Source organism: Cupressus sempervirens, chromosome 5 (assembly GCF_028749045.1).
Source record: "Cupressus sempervirens isolate cs-2001-9-10 chromosome 5, ASM2874904v1, whole genome shotgun sequence".
NCBI classification, from domain to species: Eukaryota; Viridiplantae; Streptophyta; class Pinopsida; order Cupressales; family Cupressaceae; genus Cupressus; species Cupressus sempervirens.
The window spans coordinates 868,768,751-868,789,856 of record NC_143122.1 but is presented as its reverse complement, the minus strand read 5'-3'; the positions used below and the strand labels follow the sequence as shown (position 1 = coordinate 868,789,856).

At 34.7% G+C, this 21,106-nt stretch overlaps 1 pseudogene; it reads left to right on the top strand.

Annotated features, from left to right (window-relative positions):
• Positions 1–4,084: 4,084 nt before the first annotated feature.
• Positions 4,085–20,020, top strand: LOC149558678 (subtilisin-like protease 3 pseudogene; annotated as a pseudogene).
• The last annotated feature ends 1,086 nt before the right edge of the window (positions 20,021–21,106 follow it).

Sequence of the window (21,106 nt, the reverse complement as noted above, 5' to 3'; positions counted from 1 at the left end):
TTTTGTCTCTAATGCCCTAACCCAAAGTAAATCATGTCGACAATCATTGGATCTTGAAAGATCAATGATCATCTCTTTCTCGCAAAAGGAACATGCACGTTATTTAAAAAAGGTGAGGAAGTGACAAGTGACACCTGTCCTAGCGGGTCCCTTCCAAAATTTTAAGAAGGAGCATATTTCCTGAGCCATCGATCATATCTAGATTAAGGGCTATCACATTCTCACATTTTGTAGTTGCACACCATTTAACCAAAGTGAGAAAGTGAGGTTTTGAAACATGGAGAATGGTGGGACCTAGGTCATCCTTGAGCCACAAGTTGAAATGTGATAGAATGAGTCAGCATACTAAAAAGTTCTGATTGGTTGAAACTACCAAATTGGATAAAGGGTTTGTGATCTGTAATGCCCCACCAAAGGATCCAAAGAATTTCACCAAGTTTACCAAACAATTTTTTTTTTTTAAACATGAGAGTAAAACCATACACAACACTTGTGGAAGCAATAGTAGCATCCAACTGAAAATAACATAACATAACAGATTACATTCTTTAAAGATCCCTTAACGTTGAATTACTTCTAATCATAACTTATTCATCTAACATTACATCCTTAACAATGAAATAACAAGGATACATCCAATTTTCTTAAACAATATACAAGTGTACATTTTAGATTGCTCAATCATCCACTATACATGTTACAAGGTATGAAAAGCTTAAAAGAATAAACATCCATGTAAATAAAGTACATCATCATCCAATATTAATCCATGATGCAATAACATAAATGAAACCACATATCATACATGATACACTATCATCATAAAGATATAAACATCCATCATAAGAGATAACCATAAATCACAAACATAATAAACTAAGTGCACGGTTCCTCCCAACCATAAATAGCATCATTAGACCATCATGGATCCTAGCCATCCCTCTATGCGTAACATTCCAAAGCACCGAAGAGATCATCGGTATTAACATAGTAGGAATGTCACTCCTAAAAACATCCTACTAACATGCAAAGTAAAGCATAATATATCATCAACTAACATATGCAAATCATCAATACAAGAACATACCAATAAATACATCCATTACAAGGTATATCATCTATCGTAATGCTCCAAGAACATAATGAAGATAAATACCAACCAATAATACTCCAGCCATGGTGTCTTAGATGGATCTCAAATGATAAGAGTGGAAAATACACTACCACCCGACCGTGTGGTACCTAAATGGTCCACTCCCACTGTGCTGAGGAGATAATCTCAATTCCCAAATAGGATATCAAAACCACCAAGCATAAATCTCTAATGTCTAGGAATCCTAAAAAGTATACTACTCAAAGGTTCCATCACACAAAACCGACATCTAATTCCCAAAGGCACACAATGACATGTAGGAACCTACTATACAAGCAGGAAAGTGTCATCGCATTTATCTCGTACAAGTTACCCTGGCAGTTAGCTAAACTCCAGGGGTCCATACAGATCTCATGCGGCCACTAGTATCCTCTCATACTGACGAGGCATACTATGGAATGCAAGGTCGCAACCATGTGTCTCACTACTCCCATCCTAGCCTATACAAGCGCTCAAGGCATGGGTGAGAACCAAAACAATTATCTTTTTAGGTTCATTTAATCCCCATTTAGTGTGTAAATGTTATCACTTATTAACCAAACTTACAATGAGTTACCCTGGCAACCCTTAGGGCCCCGACCCCCATTGCAAACCACTTCCCGACACTACAAGTAGATTACTTACCCTAATGCTCATGGAATCATAAAATCACCACAGTCCTGTACAAGTGATTGTAAAGAAATCCAAAAGATAATCCATAAAAAGAATCATCCAATATCCACAGTAAGAATCATCAAATATCCATGATAAAATCATCAAATATGCATAAAAGCATCAAATCTCCATGAGCAACATCCACAAAAAATCATGACCACAACAGTTCTCTATTGGCAACTGAAGGCATCACTGATAATCATAAGTATCCATTGGTTCTCAATAACCAAAAATATCTCAAAATAAATCACCATATCCATTGGTTCTCAATAAGCAACCAAGAATATCTCAAAATCATACTGATCGAAGACTCCAAAATGGTTGAGCCAAACATGTCACAACATGACATCATCAAGAATAAATCCACATCATAGTCCCATCATGGAGACTAGAAAACAATCCAAGGATAACTGATCGATGACTCAAAAATGATAAGCTCAAGTGTTTCAGATACATATACATCTCAGCTTCACACATGAAGACTGATGAACAAATACAAATATTTCATAGAGCATACGATCACATAACCATGGTTGGGCTTATAAAGATCGAGACCAAAAAGATCAACATGCCATCACATCTCATAACCCCCGAGCCTCTGGTAACAACCTAGGACTGGTCAACACTAGTCAACCCAAAACCCAAAACAAGAAGCATATAGAATATACGATGAAAACACATGTTTTGGTTTACTAAATTCACATAGTTGAATAATGTGTAGGGATTTCTAGTTTCCATTTTCAAGTATACTTCAAATGTCTAAGTTTCATCATTTGACCTACAAGTCAACCCATTTGATTCCCTGGTAGCATTATCCTTCTACTATTAAGAATTACATTCTAAGAATAACTTAAGAATAACTATTTACTCATTAAATTAATCATCATTGATTCTTAATTAAATTGCTCTCTTTATTTTGCTAAGATCAAAGTTACTAATTGAATAACTTTTCCTTAATGTCACTACAACTTTTCAACATAATCAAAGATCGTTACTCGTTATACTATAAGAGAGCCAACTATCAATCTAAGAAGAATATAACCTTAAGATGATCAAACAATCAATTAACCTAGATACACAATTCCATGACCTTTTGACATTCTAATAGTTTTCAATTAGAAACTTAATCAGGTATACTAAAGTTTGTTTCTTTTAATTTAATCGTTATCATCGTTGACAACCATATAATATCTAAAGTCGTTATTCAAGTCATAAGACTTATCAACTTTGATATAGATAATTCACAATCTCGTTAAAAGAATTATATCAAATAAATCTCTATTACATAACTTAATTATTAAATCCAATTAACTCTAATTAATTGATTTAATAAATAATTTCACAACCAAACCATCAACCCAATGAATATTAATTAACTAATAAGTTCAATAATAATAACATCTTAATGAAAACCTAAATATAGATTGGGTTATTTAAGCTGATAATCCTGCCTTGACCTAAATCAATTTCCAAGTATGTACTTCCATCAAATTACAAAAACTCACAATTTCCACCCAATTCCATATTCAGCTTCAATTAAACTTATCTAAAGGTTCAAATAGGATACCCAATTCTTCCTTTGCAAATTACTTAATTTATTAATAACTTTACAATTAATCATATGACAACTCAAAGAATATCTCTCAATAAATAATTAACCATAGTTCCATAACCTATATTTTGACGCAATTATTTTCCCAATGATATAAGGTTAACTATCTCTCAATAAAATTATCTAATATTTGCTTTAACCTTTCATCCCATATCCCCTGAGATTGTCTAAACCAATTATTATAACTTATTGCTATACATCAATTATTACAAATCTGAATTGAAATACTTAATACTTGTACTAGCTTTACTTATCATTCATTAATAATTGCTAACCTTAACAATTATTAATAAATAATAATCCCATTAATAATCTCAATACTTAAATCAGATTCGTCGTTCATTCAATGAATAACAAATAAACGTTAATATCTCTAGAAGAATTGTTCTTATAAAATAATATATAATCTTCTCAAATTTCCATTCGATTTTTCTATCTTTCCCATTTAAACTCCATTAAACAATTTAAATTAAATTTATATCATGAGACTTAAAATATTATAAGATGATTAATTTTTTTTTTAATATTAAAATTTCATTTATAATAAATATAATATATATATATAATAATTGTTGAATATCAAAAAATCAAATATATATATATATAAATTTAGAAACATCCATATTCTATTAAATTTGAATGTTTCAACCCCTTCTAAACAAACGATGGCATTGTTATTAAGTCGTTGGCACGTACTCGTGCGAGACCTGCGGGTCACAAGTACTCTGCGGATCGCAGGTACACTGCGATCGCGCAGGTACTCTACGATCTTCGCAGTCCTGCCACGTACCGCAGCTAGGGTTAAAGGGGATGGGGGTGCAGTCGGGGTAAAGCCCGCCCACCCCAATAAATATTAAAAATAAGTTTCAAACAACGTTTTCATTAAACATTTTACCATATGCAAAATTCGGATTTGTAAATAAGGTTTCTCATTTTGATTTACATGAATATATATATATATATATATATATATATACATATATGTATATATGTATATGTATGTATATATGTATATACGTATATATATATATATATATATATATATATATATATATATATATATATATATACAAAATTATCACTATATATGTATATGCAGATTTGCATAAGAGAATATATATTTAGTTATAAAGGTCTTTTCTAAACAAGAATTTTTCCCTTTTAAAATAATTGATTTCTAAACATATCCATTAATCCATCTAATGGGTTTAACTATAAATTTGAAATCACTTTTCTCAATTTAATTCTAATTCGAACCCAAACCCGTCTAGATCTAATGTCTCCTTAACTGGATCTAGGGTTTTCTAATGTTTACATATCTAGATTCCGATTCAAATTGCAAATTCATTTATGGAATATAATCAGACACTTATAACAAACATGATGAAGACAGGAAGAGAAATGGTGCAAAGAGAATATGCGATTATCACGAGTGCACCTGGACACTGATGCTAATTCATCATGCCTTAGAAGTCCATAGAAAATCCTTTCCTTCTCCATCATTCGCAATCCTTCCAAGATCCAAGCCAATCGAATCCTCCAAGTGACCAGAAAGGCTAGAAGAAGCATAGAAGCATGAGCATATGAAGAAGAATATGAGCTTGTAACTTGTAGCTTCCATTCAGCTTCTACTTCAGCTTGTAGCTTCCATTAAGCTTTCATTTAAGCTTTCATTTCAGCTTTCCTTTAAGCTTCTGCTTCAGCTTTTCCAAACACACTAGGAGAGCCTCAATTTAAAGGCCTCTAAGATGCATCTAGAGTGTCTCTAGAACAACTAGAAGATAAGCATGACAACCAAGCATGGGTCTTCTCCAACCTTCTAGATGAGTCTTAAGGTTGTAGACACCATGTGCTCAAATAAAATGCTAACTCCTAAGTGTAGACAACTTGTGCATTCTTAGAGTGCAAACTCTAGTGTTGTCTACATGACAACTCTTGAGAATTTGCCAAATCCTATGTGAGCAAACATTAAAATAATGCACATTAATTAATATAATATTTACTTTACTTTTTCCAATTTTATTTATTTATTTATTAAATCTCATGCACTAACTTTTATAATTCCACTTTTAAATTTCATTTCCAAAACTTAATTTGCTAAAATATTTATTAGCTTTAATAATAATATTATTTAGTCATTTATTTAAAAAAGAGCTCCAAATATATTATTATTAAAATAAATATTGTCACATTCCAAATTTAAACTTTTAACTTTTATCTTCAAATTTAATTATTATTTTTAATTAATTTCTCAATTAATTAAATAAAATAAATATTAAAATATCATATTAATTTTCCATTTAATTAAACCATTAATTAAATCTTTTAATTAGGCTTAATTAATAGAAAATACATCAAAGACTCACAAGGTAAAAATACGAAAAATCCATCATAGCCAAAATACATACAAAATCAAACCAAAGGTTTATATCATGAATTATGTCATTCGACATATTCGGAGGGTACTCAACTCAGATACTTGTCCTAATTTTTCAATTAGAACAAATGGCTTAAAGGGTTGGGATTTGGACTTGAGAATTTATCTCCCCTCTCTTATCATTGAGATAATGTGATAGGGTACGCTCATCCTGGCAATTCAGGGAAGTCGATACCCGGTACCTACAACCTGCATAAAAACCATGCATGTACAAGCACAATATATACTAAACTAAACAGGAAATGGTAGGAAGTGGTGCATCATGTAGATCCTGACTAGCAGGTGACTACGACTCCCTTCCTTAACCACATCAGACACGCCATACAAAAGCAAACACACAAAACAAACACACACACCATACACATGCAAGTATGGGGTAAGTATCCATAAGAAAACACATATGATAATAAATCATCTTACTAATCATCATTAATAACTGAAAGTAATGTAATAATCATCATACATACATGAAATATAAAATCTAAGTAATCTCATCACATAATTTAAACTGAATCCATAGCACAATATTTGATAATCTCAAAACAATGCTGCTAACCATCAACATAAAACTAACCTCAAAAGAGTTCAGAAATGATAACAATACGTGAATCAGGGGCAAGCACTACATGATCTCATGGATACCATTGATCATGTGGAGATCCACAACTTTCATATTCTCATAAAATGAAATTGCATAATATTCAACCAAAGAGAGAATGTGACAAGCTGCCATGGGTCTATGAGGGGCCCATCCTATGAGTGATTTTGTTGTTTTTATGTAACCATTCCATGTTTTCTCTCAGTCATTGATCGAACATTAGATTGATAATTGCTGCTTTCTCGCATAATAAAGTTGCATACCTTTTAACTAAAGTGAGAAAGTGGCATGATGACACATGGCATACTTCAAAAAGTATGGTGCGGGCATTAAAAGTTTAGAATAGAACCATCCAATCATAATAGATCTACGGCCAGATTTCAAAGTTACAACATGTCTATAAATATTACAATTGTAGAGTTTAATGTTGATCAATGCCAATTTGTGTGGAGGGAATGTTGCATAAAACATGAATTTTGATCAATTATCGAATACCAAATGATAAAACCTTCAGAGAAAAATAAGTATCCAACAGATTGTTTCTCTTTCAAGCAATGAAGTGTTCAATTCTAGAATTACAGGGATTTTGTGGGTGAGTACAGATATCCTTTAATCATTTAAGATTTTGTTCTCTAAGATTGTTTTAAGTGAAAAGGATGCCTCTGTGGTGAGATTCTTCTGGGAAGCAAATTTATTAGTAGAGAAATGTTCATGATGATTTTTTAGAGAAATTACCTTAGTCCACAAATGAAAAAGTGAAAGGAAGGGAATTGCTTCCAAAAAACTGTAGGTTGTGAATTGGTGAGGGTTTGTATGACAAAGATAATTGGTTAAGGGATTTAGAGACATCTATTAAGAGTTTGGAGCTGTTTATAAAATGGTTCTCAAAAAGAAACCTGGATACCCCTTTGAATAATTTCTCTCAATTTGACATTGGCAAGTTAGTAACTCCTAGGGTATTTTTCGATGATGATCTCTTGACTTTGATTGCAAAAAGATATGATCCTATATCTAGATTAGTCAAGAATCATGCTAGGGAAAATTTATTCAAAGTTACATCCGAACTAATTAGGGAATTTTTTCTTTGAAACCCTAATCAAGCATTACATGAACCAATCAATTTTGAAGACTTGTAAACTAGGTATGAGGCTCAGAAGGTGCATTTATAGAAGGGATTGTTGCAAGAACATTTTATCAAGATAGGACAATTACCTTTGGTTACACCAAATACTCTAGAGCCATTTTTGAGATAATACTTTAATCCTAGATCACAAGCCCTATATTTCTCTCACTATAAGATATTTGGAATGAACGAACAAGATCACATCCAAGGCTCTATTGTTTTCATCATGTTTCAGACACTACAATATCATATGAGATCAATCTTTGATTTTTCTACATATTTAGTAGAGGAGATTCATGATAGAATCATATGTATAAGTAAGGACAAAGTAGAAAAGCCTTTCTCCTGGTATTCCATGCTCATGTACATTTGTTTGTATAAAGGTCCTTCTTATTTTCCAAAGAAATGAAGTTAGAGACTAAGAAGGATGGAGAAAGATTACCAGTCCAACTATGGAGTGCTGATATGACATGGGAGGTCACAGATGTTAGCTTTATAAGATTTGATAGATATTTTGCCTCTAAGATGAGGATTTCATTGGTTGGACATAGTCCTAGAATACCTCAACCATTATTAGAACTGATTAGACCAAAAGATTGCTCAAAATGGTTGAAGGTAAGTCACAATTGGGGGCACATTATCCTATATGCAGTCTCAATTATTTTTAGAATATATGGTTTCCAAGACAAGACCAATATTCTACCTTACCAAGTGCCCTTGAAATTTGGAATTGCAGAAATCCTATGGAAGATAGGAGGACTTGAAGAGGTAGAGCTTGTAGGCCGATCAAGAGGTACAATCTTCCTAGGTTTCACTATCATTCATAACTTTTTAATCACAAAAGGGGGATGGAAAGACTTTACAATTTTTTTGGATAAATATCAGATGGCATAGTATCATTCCCATTTTATAGACTTTGAGGGCTTTTATGATATATTCAAAGAAAGGACTAAGGCCAGACCCCATGAACATTTTGTATACTTTCCAAAGGATATAATTATGAATGAATTTGTTTTGCAGGAACAAGAAGTTAGAAAAGAAAAATGGAAAGTATACAATAGGGTTCTTGAATTTATTAATTCTTTTGAACCAAAATATAACCCTCTTGTTGATAAGAAATATTGGGGTATTAGGATAGATATGCTTATGAGAATTTTTTCTAGTTTTATGCAAACCTTAAATGAAAAGAAAGAAATCCTAACCCAAACTTACCCAGACAAGGTAGCAAAGGTAGAAACTAGATAATCATATCACAAGGCCAATACACATTGCAGAGAATACGTAGGTATGTGGTTTCAAAGAGTGTGCACCCTATACCTCTATATAAGAGACAACTTTATGAGAGGCCATCTATTGCACCTATTGCTAAGAAATAAAAATGAGAACAAGGTTCTTCTTCTAGAGCTGAAAAGTATCCCCCCACACAAACTCCCCTTTGCATAGAAGATGAAATCTCATTGAAGGAACATCTAAAACAAATGGGAGGGGAGAATGACATAGTAATCACCATAGTAGATATAGAGGAAGGAGTCCTAAAGGAGCCCCCTATGCCTACATTAGCCCTCACTGTGGGTGATTTTAGGGGAAAGGAGATTGACTATGTAGTGGAGGAGGCATCTAAGAAGTTCTTAGATGATGAAAGTTTTGTTAAATCAAGAGCCTTCACTTAGTTTTTATGGAGAATAGACATTAACAATTTTTGAGGCAAAATGTAAAATTATTAAAATAGAGCAACCTAATAGGCAAGACTCTAAAATTTAAGAACAAGTCAAAGTTAATCTTATGGAAGAATTTGTACATATAACCCCTAAAAAGGATTCAAGAGTTTTAATATTACCCAAGTGGAACACTGCTAATGCAATGATTTTTGACTCAATAAGGAAAGTAAAGGACACCCTGTTTATAACCGAGGAAGTCTTACAATCCCATAAGGGGTTAAAGTATAGATATGACCATCATGCCTTGGTGATGTGGTCCATCTAGAAAAGAGACAAAGCAATGATTCAAGAGATGTCATTTTATGAACACACGGATATTCTCATTGTTTACATAGTGGATGAGGTAGAGAGTGAAAAGGTTTCCCAAATGACTAAAGAAATGGTAAACCTTGGAGTTGTGGTTGCAACTGAAGACAAAAATAAGATCCTAGAGTTAAATGCTAAATTTTAAAAGGTTCTAGAGGCCTATGAAGAAAGAGGGAATATAATACACCACCTAGAAGGAACAATAGCTCAAATGGAGAGACAGTTGTTGAAAAGAAAAGTAGGAGAAGGATCTAATCAGCCAAGGATTACTTATCCTCCTCATCCTCTAATTGCACCTTTTAATACAACTCCCCTTATAGAAATACTAGTTACCCCACTACGACCCCAACTATATACAGCTAAAGAGTTTGAGGAAGAAAAAAACAAATTATGTGAAATGCATGTGGAATTAGATGTTTAGTATGAAGATAAAATAATAAATACAATTATATATTTGGTAGACAAGATGGGCTAGCCTGCATTTTATGCATAATTGTCAAAACTAATGGATATATGGAATGAGCTGAAAAGTAATGAGGCCACTTTGAAGCCAATTGTAAGAAAATGGAACAATAGGGATAGTGATGTCACAATATTGTGTTGTTAAGTCATTAGTCTTTCTTGTGAGCAAGTAGAGAAAACATTTGATATGACTAATGGCCTCTTTGATTTTGATAATAAGAGAATTGTGCTCTAGAGGAGAATTATAAATTAATTTTCAGAATATCTTGGTGAAAAATTTGGGCTCTTCCCTCATGCACTTAAGGTTGTAGATAAGTTTAAAAATAAAGAAGAATGGGCCAAGGAGTTGGATGAGTTGTTGTGCATTAGATTGAATAAAGTTATAAATGAAAAAGACCATATATGCTATGTCAAAACAACTAAATAAGTTGTACATAGCCTATGGAAAATACAATAAACTTAAGATAAAAGAACAACAGCACAAAACATATTAAAAGAGAGAGATATTGTTTTTGATTGATTATTGCACTGCAATTACCTCTCTCTCTATATAGAGACTTTTAGATTTTCTAGAACCAAGAAAATCTCAACTAAATTCATGTGTGGAGGAGGTAAAAGATGATAGAACTACATGCTTACTCAGTCACCAATTGATGGGCTAGAAGATGCCAATAACAACTTACTATTTAGTTGTAATAAATAATGATAATTACTCATTCAAAGGTGTAATTATTCCAACACCTACCCTTAATTTCTACCACTAATGCATCTTTAATTGGGATAAATTATTACAAGAATGAATTCAAGCATCAACCTCTTTGAGATATAGCAAGGTTGTAAACTTGAGAAATTTGACAGTAGATAATGCTTTGGTAAATATATCTGCAATTTGATCTTTAGTGCCACAGAAGTGTAGGTCCAATAATTCACTCTCCATTAAGTCATGAATGAAGTGATGATGAACCTCAATGTGTTTGGACCTAGCATGGTATATATAATTCTTCATGAGCTTAATGGTGCTTTGGTTGTCACAGAATATGGTGCTTAGATGAGCTTGTTGATGATGTGTCTCTAGAAGTAGTCTTAAGATCCATAGAGTCCCTTGAGATGCCTTTGATATGCCAATATATTCTACCTTGGTTGGTGAAAGTAACATTGTTGATTGTTTCTTGCTGCTCCAAGAAATTGGTCTAGATCCAAGATGAAAGATGTATTGTGAAGTTGATTTTCTATCATTAATATCTTCTACATAATCAGAATCTATATAGCGTACTAAAGTAGGTTCTCCTTCATGTTTGTACTCAATTCCAAGCTTGGAAGTGCATTTGATGTACCTCAAAATCCTCTTAGAAATTTTCTAGAGATCATAATGTGGATGTGCCATGTACCTGGATACATCACAAATATCATATGTAGTATCTGGTCTAGTTATAGTAAGATATGAGAAACTGTTGACAAGCTGCCTATACAACTTTTCATCCACCTTCTTTTGAGTAGAATGAGTACTTAACTTTAATCCTACCTCACATGGTCTATTGGCTGATTTACATTCACTCGTATTGAACATTTTCAATACATCAAGAGCATACTTAGTTTGAGAAAGAATGATCCTTCTTTCTTCTTGCCAAACGTGCATACCCAAGAATTAGTGCATTAATCCTAGATCAGTTATCTCAAAAGTTTTCTTGAGTTTTTTCTTGGTGCTCTCAATATATTGTGTGGAATCTCTTGTAATGATTAGATCATTGACATACAAGACAATAATAACAATTTCATCATCAACATGCTTTACATATACATTTGGGTAAGCTTTTCTTCTATCAAATCCATCTATTACAAACAATTCATTTATTTTGGAGTACCACACCCTTGGAGCCTATTTAAAACCATATAGTGATTTTATGTTCTTCACCATCTTTAACTAATCCTAGTGGTTTTTGCATGTAAATCTCTTCTTTTAAGTCACCATACAAAAAAGAACTTGTTACATCCATTTGAAACATTTTCCATCCACACTTCATAGTCAATGAAATAATGGTATGAATTCAAGTCATTTTAGCAACTCAAGAAAATGTCTTAGCGTAGTCAATACCTTCTTCTTGTGAGAAACCATGAGCCACTAGCCTTGTATCTCCCAATGGCTCCATTGATGTGAACTTTGTTTTATAGGTTTATTTGCAACTAACCAAATTCTTTCCTTCTAGATGTGTTGTCAATTCCCAAGTATCATTGTTCATCAAGGAGTTGTACTCTTGTTGCATAGCTTCTTTCCATTCATCTTTTCCTTTAGCTTTCTCAAATGTCCTTGGAGTCTCAACCTGCATCACTTTAGCCATAAGATCATAGTTAGAAAATATCTTAAGGTTGTCTTGATAGACTTCTTGAATGCTTCGAGTCTTCCTTATCTTCCTTGTGTCCTCATCATCACTGCTACTTGAATCTTCAACCTACATGGTGCTCCTTCTGGAAGAGATGTCATATTTTGATCTAAATCATTAGTACCAATAGATTTATCTTCTTCACGCAAAATTGGAAAATGAGAAAATATGGACAATTTATTACTTTCAATATCTTCATCAAATCAAACATTTCTTTTAACTTTAATCTCCCTTGTATTAGGATTGTATAGCCTATAACATTTTGACTCTTCACTATATCCCACCATTATGTACTTCTCACTTTTTCTTTCTAATTTACTCCTCTTTTCATTAGGAATGTTAGCATAAGAAATACAACCAAAAATACAAACATGAGATGTAGTAGGCTTTCTTTCACTCCAAGCCTCTTCAGAGGTTATATTCATAACAGCCTTTGTAGGAGTTCTATTGAGAATGTAAACTACAGTATGAATTGCTTCAGCCCAAAGATTGACTTCTATATTTCTAGAATGAATCATACACCTAGCCATTTCCATTATATTTCTATTCTTTCTTTCTGCAAGCCCATTTTGTTGTGGTGAGTAAGAAATAGTTGATTCTTTTTTATGCCATTTCGTTTACAAAATCCCAAGAATTCCTTATTCATATATTCAATTCCTCTATCTATTCTTATGATTCTTAGAGATTTCCCACTTTGTTTTTCAGTTAGAACCTTGAACTCTTTAAACTTATGGAACACTTCATCATTCTTTTGTAAGAAATAAACCCAAATTTTTCTAGTACAATCATCTATGAATGTGGAAACATACCTTGCACCTCCAAGTGAGGGTGTTTTAAAAGGACCCATGACATTAGTATGGATCAAATGTAAAGAGGATTTTGCCCTCCATGATCTTCCTTGTGGGAAAATTTCTTTATGTTGTTTACCCATTGCACATCCTTCACATACCTTTTTCTTAGGTGAGATCCTTAGGAGCCCATGTGCCATATTTATCCTCTCCATAACCTTGAGGCTTTGATAGTTAATGTGTCCCATTCACTAATGCCACAACCTACTCACATCATCATACTTGGCAATATCACATACATCTTTATTTTCAATGAATTCTTGAAATTTATATAATCCATTCTCGACTTTACCAATTGTAGCCACTTTATAATTATTGTTCACATCCTTTACTAAGCATTTATCATTGTAAAATTCTATTTTATATCCTTGATTGGTAATTTGAAATATAGAGAGAAGATTTGTTGACAATTGAGGGACAAGTTTCACATTCTTAAAGATTCCATTACTCACTTGAACATTTCCACTTTCTTTAACTTATAGAGGACTATTATCTCTCAAATATATATTTTCACCATTTCTTTCATTTAGTAACTCAAATTGCTCTTGATTATGTGACATATGTTGTGTGCAGTTGGAATCAATTATCCATTCATTTTTAAAAGAACTATTTTCTTAAAGTGCTTCACAAAAGGTATTTCTCTTAGAATCAATTGATTTTGTAGACTTATACTTTGTATCATTAATCCTTTTGTAGCATTCATTAGATTTATGTCCTTGTTACCACAATAGTGACATTTTCACTTGCTTCTATTTGGATTCTTAGATGAACTATTTTTATCATCATACTCTCAATTCCTTCCATTTAATTTATTATCTTGTACCTTTTGATGATATTGTTTACCTTGCATTACAAATGCTTGAGATTCACATTCAACAATAGAAGATTCTCTTTATTTTATTTGATGTTTTTCTTCTTGAACTAACTTAGCACACAACTCATCAAATTTAATAGCTCGTAGTTTATCTATAGTATCTAGTCCCCTTATAAACTATTGATAAGAACCTAGAAGACTTTGTAATATGATTTGAACAAAATCCTTATCATATGACTATGTTCTTTCCAAGTGAAGAAAAATCATTTTTCTTTTCCTTTAATTTAATTTGATGAGACACTATTTCTTGTGAGCTTGTGAATTTCATATTATACAACTTTGTGGTGAGAGATATAATCCATACATCACCTGAATTTTGATACATATTTTTCAATATCTTCCATACTTCCACTCCACTTCTTTCATTTTGAACTTTTGGAAAAACTTCTTCAAAAAGTATTAATTTGATCAAGGCTGTTGCCTTCTTGTCTCTCCTATCCCTATCATCTTGCTCTTTTTTAGAGTCTTTTCATTTATGTTCACTACCAATGACAACATCATTATAATTTTGAAGAGTTAGAGACAATTCGATTTGTGAAACCAAATCATAATAATTCTTTCCATTCAGTCTAACTAAGGGCAAAGGAACACCAAGAGAATCTGTTAATCAACTTCTCTCTTTTTCGATGAGAAAAAAAATCAAAACTTTCAACACTTTAAAATAATCAGTAGAAGAAATTCTAACCAAACTTGTGTAGCAATTTTGTTACCTAAAAAAAAATGTTCCTTAACGAAATTTATGCCTGCTACAAAAGATTAGAATTTCACACTAAGGAAAAGCTAACACTGCCCAAGAATCATAATAACTCTAATTCTAAGAATCAAAAGACTCAAGAATATTTTAAGAATTACATAGATATCAATATCTTTGCTTACTATGACTTTTAGCACTTTTATGATCTTTCTTTAACTGGACAGTAAAATCACTTACTCACATGAACTAGCCTACATTAGAAAAAATCAGATTTCATTCAAACAAATTATACTATAGCCTATGAATCATAGACACTCTGATATAACCATATACCAGAGAATAGAACTATATGCTCTTATGCCATGAAGAAAAATATGTAAGAATTAGGTATAACTCTGATACCATGTAAGAATTTGGTATAGTTATGATACTATGAAGAATATTCCTTAGGGAAAAATAACTCCAAGATCAAGAAGCACAAGACTAGCACAATATGGATCAAATGATGTATTATCAGAATAATAATATGATATTCAATTGATGTCTAAATCTTTGGATATTAGATCATTTAGTAATAGATAATTGACGTCATATGATGTATATGCACACTAGAAGTGCCTGTATATAAAGGCCTCTAGAGTGACTAGGAGTTATCAAAATGATAAGCCTCACAACAAAGCACATGTCCACCAAAAGTGGATTATCCTCCATTGAGCATAGAAGTTAGTACGATAATGAGATGATAAGCTAACATGTGTGTGTCACATAAAAAGTTGTTGTAGACACCATGTGCTCAATTTAGAGTGTGAAAAACTATGTTGTCTACATGAAAACTCAGTTGATTATGCAAACTCTATTGTTGTAGACACCATTTACTAAATTAAAGTTTCTTACTCTTGTGTTGTCAACAAGACAACTCATATGAGTACGCATACTCCTAGGTGTATAACTAATAAATAATAAAACAATGTATTAACCTAAGTAAACTTAAGTAAAGTGTAATAAATAATTATTTACACTAACACCCCCTTCCCCCCCCTCCCCCCCCCCCCACCTCCCCACTTAAGTGCGACTTAGGGGAATGCATTTAAGCTCACACAAAAGTTATGATGAAATACACAATGGGTCCCGACTAGTAGGCCATGTTAGGTACCCATGTACAAATGTAATGAAATGCAATGCAATCTCTCTAAAAATGGAGAAAGAGGGAAAACCTAATGGGAAAAGCCTTCCCCCCAAAAAGAAAGATAAGTACAATAAAGAAAGATGCATGAATGAATGGAGTAATCAAGACCCCCCCATTATAACATACATCATGCATATACAATAGAGAATCCCTCCATGAAGCCCACCCCATCTTCTTGCCACCCCCCCCCCCCCCAAGTGAAGGATCTCGTAATGATGAGTGCTTGAAGAAAAAAGAAAATCCAATGCCTACAAACAACATTTCTCCCTTTGGCCCCGTTTGGTTGCTGGAAGATGAGGGTCAAAACTGGGTTATCAGTGGTAAAACTAGGTTTTGCAGAAAAACATGGGTGTTTGGTTAGTTAAAATTATAACCTGGTTTTCAATTTCATCTTCCAATTTTGGTCAAAAATTGGAAGATGTTTCTTCCAATAAAAAGGTGGAATTCAAAATTAAAACTAGGTTTTGAATTTTATGACAGTTTTTTTAATAATATTGCGGGGTCCACGATATATTCATCTTCCTTGTCAACTAAATGGACCATTGGTTTTCCAAACCACAAAACCAAGTTTTCGAAAACCTGGTTATAAGATAACTTGGCTATGCCACAAATTCATCTTCCCCAACCAAACGAAATCTTTAGGAAGAAGATACACAAAGTATAGGTACTCATCGTTCGTAGGCCAAGATAAGCTAGTCCTGTATTCATACGAGCACGTGTTGAATGGATTCGTAGCTTGCTTGATGAAGTCAGAACTGGAAGCAATCCAGGAGAAGCAAGGCTTTATTGCGGCGTACCCAGAAAAACTCCTGCCACTGCACACGACTTATTCTAGCCAATTTCTGGGCCTCCAACCTCACAACGGCCTGTGGCCAGTGACTGGCTTTGGCAAGGGCGTCATCACCAGAGTACTCGACACGGGTGTGTGGTCGGAGAGCGCTTCCTTCTCCGACACCGGAATGCTGCCGCCGTGGACAAAGTGGAAGGGCATCTTCCAGAGCACCCATGATTTCAACTCATCCAACTGCAACAACAAACTAATCGGAGCCAAAGCTTTTAGCAGCGACACCGATAACCCTAGTCCACGTGACACGGAAGGTCACGACACTCATACCTCATCTACAGCTGCCAGTGCAGCGGTCGCAAATGCCAGTTTATTCGGTTACGCCTCCGGAACTGCCTACGGAATGGCTTCTAGTGCACACGTGGCTATGTATAAGGTCTACGGTAGCGACGAGTGTGTGGAATCAGACATTCTGGCGGGAATGGACCAGGCGGTGGCTGACGGTGTTGACGTCATGTCGCTCTCGATTGGCAGATTCTCGGTGCCTTTCCATGAAGATTCCATCGCCTTGGGTGCATTTACAGCGATCCAGAAGGGCATTTTCGTCACCTGCTCCGCTGGCAATAGCGGTCCGGGATACTCTTCCCTTTCTAACGAGGCGCTGTAGATCATGACGGTGGGGGCTAGCGCAATGGACAGGAGTTTCATTGCAATCGTCCATCTGGGCGACGGGAGTGTCTTGAACGAGGAGTCTCTGTTCCTAGGGAAAGGCCTCTCAGACTCACTGCCCCTAGTCCACGTCAATACATCGAGCAGGAACTTGTGTCTCAACAGCAGCCTGAGCTCGAGCACCGTTGCCGGGAAGATTGTGGTGTGCGAGCAAGGCAGTAATGTCCGGGTAGAGAAGGGCGAAGTTGTCAAAACGGTGGGCGGTGCGGGGATGATCTTGGTTTCGGATAAAACCACCAGGGAGGAAATCATAGCAGATGCCCATGTTTTGCCGGTGACTTTCGTCGGCTACAAAGACGGTCTCGCGATTAAAGCATACGCAGCTTCGGGAAAAACACCGATTGCCACAATTGATTTTCAAGGGACTATTTTTGGCAAAGCAGAGGCGTTAGCTGTGGCAGCTTTTTCGTCGAGGGGTCTAAGCTTTGCGGATCCCGGGATCCTGAAACCCGACGTCGTAGGTCCCGGAGTTGACATCCTTGCTGCGTGGCCTACGAATACCGGCCCCACGGGCCTCCCAGACAATCACAGAATCATTTAGTTTAATATAATTTCTGGGACCTCGACGTCATGTCCACACGTGAGTGGGCTCACCAGTTTGATCAAAGCAGCGCATCCTAACTGGAGCCCGGCTGCGATTCAATCTGCTCTAATGACCACGGCAAGTGTTGTGGATAAGAAAGGCATGCCGATCCTTGACAGCTCAACGAATTCTACTGCGGATGTTTTTGGCACAGATGCCAGACATGTAGAGCCGAAAAGGGCAGCCGACACGGGGCTCATCTATGACCGAATGCCGACCGATTACATTCCTTATCTTTGCGGCCTTAATTACACAAGTACCCAAGTTGGTATGATCGTACGTACAAATGTGACTTGCCCGACCAGTGATCCCGAGAGCATGTGGTCGGGGAATTTACACCTAGTTATCTATTCAACCTACCATATCATGGAAAATACAAATTGCCTATTATAGTCACAACAACAAAGAATGAAGTGAGAAATAGATGTGGGGAACACTCTCATTGGAATCTTTCTCCTTGGGTCCTCACTCCGACGAATTCTCCTGTGGGGAGGTTCTGAATGTTAGGCTATAGCTTTGGCCTTTAGCTTGCCTATAGCAGAGATAATAGGTGATTTAGGCCTTGTTGGTGCAACCTCATGTTTTGGTAACCCATAAGGAGGATTGTACATGGTAAGGTATCCTGACTCCAATGGAGAAGCCTTTGGAAAAAAACATAGTTCAAATGAGGAGGGAATTGATCTTAGCACAAAACTTAGGAGACTTGCAAGGGAACAAGCAGCTATTCGGAGTGCTGAAAAAAGAAACATATTGACAAGAAAATGGGCATAAGAGGGCTATATATTTGCAAAAATTGACGATCCAAGGATTCTAGAGGAGGAGATTGCAATGCAAGATGAAGAAGTTGTAAAGTCTAGCTCCATAAATTACACAGAAAAAGAGTCTAACCTAGAAAAAGGTTTTGAGATAGGGGAAACATGTATATAACAGTTGCAACGAAAATCCATGGAAGGTATCTATAATGAAAACAAATTGAAGGGACCTGATTGGGAGAGAGGCTTTGAGCATGATAGTATGGATTTATCTTTTGCCTTGAAAATGTTTGTTTAAAATGTAAAAGTGTGGTTAAAGTATAATATGTTGAGTCCATTGCTACACCAATTCAAAATTTCAGCTCCATATCATAAATTTTTATGTCAGAAAGTAGCAATGCAAAGAAAAAACCTTGATTGCAGTGCTGCAATACCAAGGGCATACTTTGAAAACCAGGACAAGAGAAAAAAATCTAATGTAGAAGATGGAGGAGATGTTGGAAAGTTTGGAATAGAAGAGGACATTCAAAAGGAAATGGAAGAGACACATGAAGAGAATCATAACTGTATTGCAATGGATATGGGGCCAATTAAGTGTCCACACACAGTTCAACTAAATAAAGAGTTATTAGTGAGGACCAGTCACTTAATTACTAGTATTAAGAATCCATCTATTTATTGCATTAGTCTCTCTTTGACAAGGCTTGAGCATGTGCCATTGTTGGATCAATCTGTTGGAGTGGAAGGTGAGGAAACAAACTCACCTGATCAGCCTCTGAAGCATTCATTTACAAATGACATAGATAATGGAAAAGGGCTTGCCTATGAAGCTCTAGTTGAGTCTAATGAATCATGTCAAACAAAAAAACTCTGTAAATCTAGTGAGAATCATTGTGAAAGAAGGAGCAAGAAATTAGTAAATGTAAAATACATGAGTGAGAAAAGATCTGCTAATTACTCTAATACCATGGACAATGTATTGCAAAAGGTAGCTGGGGACATAAATAACAATTGTTTACAAGATGTTAACATTGAAATACTTGGTCCATATGGAAATATATGCCAAAATTCATTTGGGGAATTACATGGACAAACGATCACCACTAAAACAAATAGAGAAAGAGAATAGAGTGATACTGATATAACTCGGGGATCATCTCCTGTGCTTGCAAGTTTAAGAGCCTCTAGAGATATTAATCAAACAAAATATACAGTTGACAAGAGTTCTCAGTTTCAAAGGAAGCACTGTGACAACATTTTCAGGTAATTTCATCACTTGTGCGCAAAGAATGGATAGATACATATGAAAAAACTTCAAATAAATTTCCACTAAACTTGAGTCAGCTGACCAAAAAAGAGTATGTGTTGGAGGGCCAGAGAAGCTACTTCTAGTTTACATAGACTCTATCTTTTTCAGGGTTGGAACTCTAATGCTATTAGGATATGGAGATAATGAACCCAAATTTGCAGCTGTTTATTTGTTGGATTTTTTATTTTAGAACTTTTTAACAGCCTTAAATTGTGATGTTTATAATTGCTTTTGTTTTCTCTTTTCTCTGGTTCTTCATGGAATAATTGTGTGCTTAATCAAATCAATACTTTTATGATGGGATGTGAAGCATCTAGTACATGCTTTGAATTTCCATCTAAACACTGTAGTGCTCAGCTAGAGAAAGAGAAGCACTGGCAAGGTGAGCTCGTGCTATACTTCACTAAAAATAAGTTGTTAACCGATTCCATGCAATTTGAATGTCTCATAAAACTCCAACATTAAAATTAAGTGGCCCCTCTCACCTACTGCCCGAGAAACGATATCAGGTGTCAATTTAAATAATAAGAGGCAAACAGAGCCCCTACTCCACAACAGTCGATTTGAAGGCATCTCTCATGGGAATCAAACTTGAGCCTTCCCGTAAAGAAATCATAAGCCACCAAAAGCCTACTTGGAGTTTTCATCCAAAATAATCGACCAACATTGGAAGACAATTTTTTTGAGGGACACATTAATGGTGGAGACAACGAGTTAGGGTTTTCGTCCAAAAAAATTGACAAACATAGTGTGAAAAATCAACTATTGCAGTCACTGATTATTAATCTCCTATCATAAACGATTATTAAACTGGTGAAAATAAATTCCCAGCTAATATCGAAAAATAACACAACTGCAACTTCACTTATAAAATACGGAAAGAAATGCGCAACACAATGAACACAA